Source organism: Megascapheus bottae, chromosome 3 (genome assembly GCF_031878675.1).
Source record: "Megascapheus bottae isolate mThoBot1 chromosome 3, mThoBot2.hap1, whole genome shotgun sequence".
NCBI lineage: Eukaryota > Metazoa > Chordata > Mammalia > Rodentia > Geomyidae > Megascapheus > Megascapheus bottae.
In genome coordinates this window covers 75,084,723-75,091,174 of record NC_143511.1, presented here as the reverse complement: position 1 = coordinate 75,091,174, position 6,452 = coordinate 75,084,723, and the positions used below count along the sequence as shown (strand labels likewise).

The 6,452-nt window shown below is 37.5% G+C and overlaps 1 non-coding gene across 1 annotated transcript; it reads left to right on the top strand.

Annotated features, from left to right (window-relative positions):
- The first annotated feature begins 323 nt into the window (after window positions 1–323).
- On the top strand, window positions 324–450 carry LOC150065835 (small nucleolar RNA SNORA1). Its single transcript, XR_016535044.1, has one exon. It is a non-coding gene; the product is annotated as a small nucleolar RNA SNORA1 (small nucleolar RNA).
- Window positions 451–6,452: the final 6,002 nt, after the last annotated feature.

Genomic DNA, 6,452 nt, shown 5'->3' with positions numbered 1-6,452 from the left:
GGAATTTATGGATGGATGAGGAGACTTTGAAAATGTCATCTCTTAAATATATTTTTCTAATTGCCTCCTTATGGCTTCCTAACTTCTCTTCAACCTGTTTAATGTAGACAGATGATCTTTTGAAAACTCATGGTCACATGTACCCCTTTTAATAGGAAAAATAAAATATATTTTTTGACAGATTAATCTCTGTAATAGCAACAGAATTCAATGAATGTAGAAGGTACACCTAGGCTTCTGATAGCCATTTACATTTACACACACACACACACACACACACACACACACAGACACACACACTTTAGTATTAAATGTGCTTAGAAAACTTCATTCCAGATAAGAATGAGCACTGTTGATCAAGGTCCAAAACTGGTCAACAAGGCTAAATTGAGTTTTTGTTTCCATCACAATAAATGCATTCCAGTCATGACAATGATACCTGTGACATTTTTAGCTCATGGGTAAAAATATACAATGAGAGATAAGTGGTCAATCATTATCAATAGCAATGAATAAAAATTTAGATTTTATTTAAGAGCTTTCTATAACTCATTCTTCTAGGATCCCAAAATAAGTTGATTGAAGAAAACAGCATTTCAAAAATTTTAGATGTGGCACTTTGACATTTTTATCGGTAGTTCTATAATGGTACTAAAAGAAGATCTAATAAAATATTTGTGGCAGGTCTTATCAGTTATGTGTGTGGGGGTGTGTCCTGGTATTACAGATTGAACTCTGGACCTGGTGCTTTGCCAGATGATCAATTAATTGTACATATCAATCAGTCCTCAGATCTCAGCTTCCCTGAGCAGTGCTGTGGCTTGAATTCTTTCATAAAGGGTGTCCTGGATCTCAAGAGAAATCTTGAACTTCACCTCGATGAGCAGTGAAGGAATCACAACAGGTGAAAATGACTGAATAAATATTTTTTGACTTCAAAACAAATGCATTTAGACTATGAGTTGCTGAATTGGATATTTCCAGAGTTCCTCTGCCCTCCCTGGATAGTAATTTTCCACTAAAACTGATAAAGGAAAAACTTAATTTTTATTCAGTGAGGATTCTAAAGCATGAATCAGCATAACATCTATACTGATACCTACAAGAAACCTGTGTTATAGGAATTTTTCAAAGTGAAGGCACTTAAGGGAAATGTTCTCCCATCTTAGCAGCTTAAATGATATTTGTTACCAAATGTTTTCCCGCATTGGTAAAATCCAAATACTTTATTTTTAAAATTATTTATGGACTCAAAGGATTAAGGGTCCAAGAACTGTATCCAACTGAGTTCTGAATTTGTAGATTCAATCAACTTCAGATTGAAAATATTCAACAAAAGATTGGCTTTCTATTCAACACCTGCATACATTTTTCTGATCATTGTTCATTAGGGAATACAGTAGAGAAATTATTTCCATAACATTTGTATTAGGTTATTATAGGTGGTCTAGCAGGACTTTAAAATTGGGAAAAGGGCATGCATAAATCACTGGCTATATGAAGTACTTGGCCTTTGTATATGTGGGTTATGACCATCCATGGCTTTGAGTTGAACATTATGTCTTAGAACTTTATCACCCATGCATAAGAAGGGAAAAATGTAGTAGACGAAAGTGCCTAATATTTTTGTGAGAAAGTATGAACTTCTGAAAATATAGGAAACACAGGGAGTGCCTGAGGAAGAAAATAACATCTCTGCCAGTTTTTCTTCTTTCCCTAGTGAAAACTTCAAATGTTAAAGAAGAAGCAAGTGAGGGACAACCTGAGCCACAGTTGTCACTACAACTCAGATTGGGGCATAGTTCATTTTGAGTGTCCACTGAATGAATGAAGGGATACCCATGGATAGTAATAGAAAGCATTACTGAAGCAGTGCTTCAGTAGGCAGTTTACCCAACTGTTTTTCTGCTGAAAAGAAGCCTCGAGAATTTGGAGTTTGGGTATAATATATCAGTCCCCATGAGATATCTATGAGACTATTTCTGGAGGGGACAGAATTATTGGACTGAGAGACAAATGTTTTCAGGTACCACCCAGGCAGTTGAGCACTCAAAGATGGAAAAGAAAGAACAGGTAAGGATGGTAGGTCTTAATCTCTTTGCCTCAACCTATACCTTCTTTTTCTACTACTCTGAAGAGTTAGAACTCTAAGCTCTCTGGGTCCTTGGATTCAGAACTATCACTATAGAATTGGCTTCATGTGGAACTTGACTGAGAGGCTTTTAGAATTGGACTGAACTATGTTAGAAGCCTCCCTGGTTCTCAGCATATAGAGGGCTAATCATGGGATTTCCGAATCTTCATAATGGAATAGTCAATTGCCTTCTTTCTCCCTCCCTCCCACTCCTCTCCTCTCTCATAACTATCCATCCACTTATCTATCATGTGTGTATTAATATCTGTCCATCTATCTATCCATCATCTATGTATCTTACGTTGATTCTGACTGAAATAAAACCTTCCAATGAACTCTTAGTTCTAGAATCATCTTCATGTGAACATGGCACATTCTATCATCTTTCTGTATGACATTGATGCAGCCGTTGCCAGGAACTAATTTTTGAGCATTCTTAAACCCTTTCGAGTCTATGTTTTAAGGCACAGAACGTTACACAGAGTGAACATATAGAACTTATGAAATTTATTTCTTAATTAGTTCTGCCTTCCAAGTATTCTTATTGTCTTGTTTCAATTACTAATAAGATTTTTTTGGTCTGGCCAGATTGTTCTTTTGTTGTTCTTGATTCTTAATCTTGATAAATAATTATCTAAGTGCAGCTCAACATCTTCCCTTTTGGAAAAACACAGAAGGATGGTTGTCCTCTTGGCTGTCTCTTGTTTTTCTGAGTATGTCTAGGTTCATCTCTGCCAATATTTCTATTGTCTAGGCCTTTAGTTGTATGTCTTGAACACAAGTGAATTCAGTCAAGTTAATGTCCTCATGTGTATTTGAGAAACTAGCCAAAAAGAATTCTGGATTTGATACAATATACCTATACTTCATCTAGCCTTAATAACCATGTTGACATTTTATAATATTATATAATTAATATATGAATATTAATAATACATATTAATTAATATTATATATTATATAATTTAAAGCCATTGTTTACCAAAACTTCATCCTTAATACCACAGCCTTTATTGTCTATTTGTTAATTTTTAGTGAAAAGTGCCACCAAACCTGGTATATTTTATATATGTTTATTTGTTTATTTAAAATAGGGAAGTGAAGGGAAAAACAAGATGAGTGGGAGGGGGTTGGGAGAGAAAGTGGGAGAAAAACGTGGGAAGGGGTAACAATGTTCAAGAAATAATATACCCACTACCTGATGAATATTACTGTAACCCCTCTATACATCACCCCAACAACAAAACAAAAAAGAAGACAGCAGTCCTCTGAATTCTGTATTTTTTAGAGAAGTATGTAATACTGAGGAAATAACAAATATTACAAGTTTAACATGCATTTGACAATGCATCAAATATTTACTACATACCCACACTGAACTAGTAGATCTGTCTTTAGTTTCACTGAGCTTACAATTTAACTAGAAAAAGAAAATTGAGAAAATACAAAGTACCATCAGTGCTACAATGGACGTCAAAACAAATTGTTGTGGGAAGACTTGGACAGTCTTCTAGTTTTGCCAATAAGTAGGGGAAGAGTACTTAGTGAAACATTTTCCGAAAAGATGTAACTCCTAACCTGAGATGCGCAATGTGGGTTAGTTAGCCAAGTAAATACAGTATATAGATTGGGAATATAAAAATCAGAGTATCCCAGTGAAAGAAAAGGAGAATCTGCAAGTCCTTATAAGATGAAAGAGTGGTGTAATGAAAACTGTAAGAGTTTGAGTTCAGATGGGAATCACAGTAGATCAACTGGAGATGTATACAGGGTCAGACCTTAAATAGAGGTTGGTACAAAGGTTAATTATTAAATCTGAGTATAGTAGAAATCCATCTGAGAGATTTAAAGCAAAACCCTGATGGGACTGGCTTTTCATTTTAGACATCCCATCTTTTCTCAAGATAAGTATATATCCCATTTTCTAAGGCAGCCGGTGATTCAGGGAAGACTTGAAAACAAGATGTGCAACTAGGACTTTCTCAAGTCTCAGATTCTCTGAGAGTCAACCCCCACCCAATGAGCCCACCCACACACCCAGCTGCAAAACCTTAGTGCTGTCCAACGGAGGAGATGTGGTCAGCAGTCAATAATATATCTCTGTATGTTTCCCCAATGTAGAAGTGAAAAGATTTAAATCATGAGAAGTGCTGGAGGAGAGAAGGTTGAGACCAGGTGATTTCATAGACAGGAGGAATAGAAACCTCCCACTTGGCTAGGGGCAAAAACAATCTCTCTCAGCCTAGAAGAGATTCTGTGTAGCATCTAAGGGGGCACCTGTCTGAATTAAGTGACAGATCTACACTGCAGCCTTGTGGCTAGAAGACAAATGCCCTGAATATTAACTGGCTTAGAGCCAAGAGCTCCAAAGCCCTTTCCTACCCAAAAGAGTCCACCTCTCTCCCCGCAGTGTAGCACTTTCCAATTACTTACAGAGGAGGAAGGAATAGGGGAAATTTCACACAATGACAGCCAGGCCCCTCTGGGAGGCTTGTCCTGAAAGCTGCTCACCTCTGAGCTCCTGCTGCCTTGCCTACCCACAGACTCTTTTATGAAGTTCAGCCAGCAGACCCCCCCAGGTCCCAGAGGGAACTCGTCTAATTAAAATCACACTTCACAGTGCCAAATTGGATATCTTAAGTCTCAGCTCCAAGAATGTCTTGAAAGAGTATTCAGAGCTGAGTGTGTCTTTCCCAGAAGGGACTTTTTACGCATGCGCACGCGTACACACACACACACACACACACACACACACACACACACACACACACCAAATTCAGCAGATGGAGGTCTCGAGAAGGGAACCTTGTTAATTTTTGTTCTGTTCGTGTTGTTGGTTTGAAGTCTGGTCCCTCCTCCTACTTTCCCTCTCTGCGTCTTGCTTCTTGTAGGACTTCTACCGCTTTCTTTTACATACATTGTGTAAGGCACAAGTTTTTGTATGTCAAGAGGGTCATATTCGACAAGACTCTGCCTTTTAATAAGGGAGCAAGGTGCTTAATCTCTTGAAACCTTCCTCTCTATGTGAAATGAGAAGAGGAAATATTTCACCAAGATGCCAAATGACTAAGATATTCTGACTATCAGAGAAAAACACAGCTCTGATTTATTATCTGATTTCTTGGTATTTTCTGAGTATTATCAATATGGGGTTGTAGCAAGACACTTAGAAATTTATATTTCTTGACTTACCAGGACATTAACTCACTATGGGACTTAAGGGAAGTTATTTTGCCTCAGAAATGCTCAGTTTGCATTTCTCTATGTAAAGAAAATAAATAGATGAGACCATCCCTAAGATCTCTTCAAGTCTAGTATTCTGAAATTCCATATTAACCAAAGATTAATTTTTCTTATTCAAGTGTTCATTTGTTTAAACAAGTAATTCAAATAAAACCCAATGCTATTCAGTGTGTGTGTGTGTGTGTGTGTGTGTGTGTGTGTGTGTGTGCGTGTATGTGTGCAGTAGACACTGTACTCAGCAGTGGAAACAGATAGTCTCATGTCGTGCTCAAAACAATTGAATTTTCAGTCTCAAAATATTTTCTACTCTCCTAGAAGTTTTGCTGAGTATCATTCTCCTAACAATCAATATTCTCTAGCACAGAGAGATAATTTTAAGAATTCTTGATTTCATCATGCATGAGAAGATAATTTGTAATATCTATCCAATGTTCTGTGCTACACACAAGGCACTCAGTTCTCGGTGTTCTGTGCCTTTTGTTTTCTGTGGTCTTCTGTGCCATATTAGACTCACTGAGGGACCTCAGACTCATGTCGCCTAATCTAGCTCCTTCTCAAAGAATGGTTCTATAGAAAATCACATCTATGGCAATGATGATTAATTTTATCAGTCAACTTGCTGGGGTTCAAAGATGCCCAGACAGCTAATAAAATATTATTTTTTGGCATGTCTGTGAGAGAAAGAGAGCAAAACAGATTGTCCTCACCATTCTAGGTGAACCTCATCAATCCATTGAAGGCAGATAGAATGAAAATGTAGAAGAACTCCTTTCTTCTTCAACACCACAGCCATATTTTTCTGCCTTTAAATATCATCGATTCTGTTGTTTAGTTTTTGAATTTCGAAGATTGTACTAGTAATGATTCCCTTACACATCCACTCTGGGATTCCCACTCTTTGCCCCCGCCCCCCAATTCTCTAGCCTTTGCTCAGAGCCTGGGAGATATATCTTTGGCTATCTTGACTCAGGTCTTCAGACTCAGGCTGGATTATAATACCAGATTTCCTGACTTTCTAGCTTGTGGATAGCAGATTGGGGGCTTCCTGTCCTTCATAATTACTTGAGGCAATTCC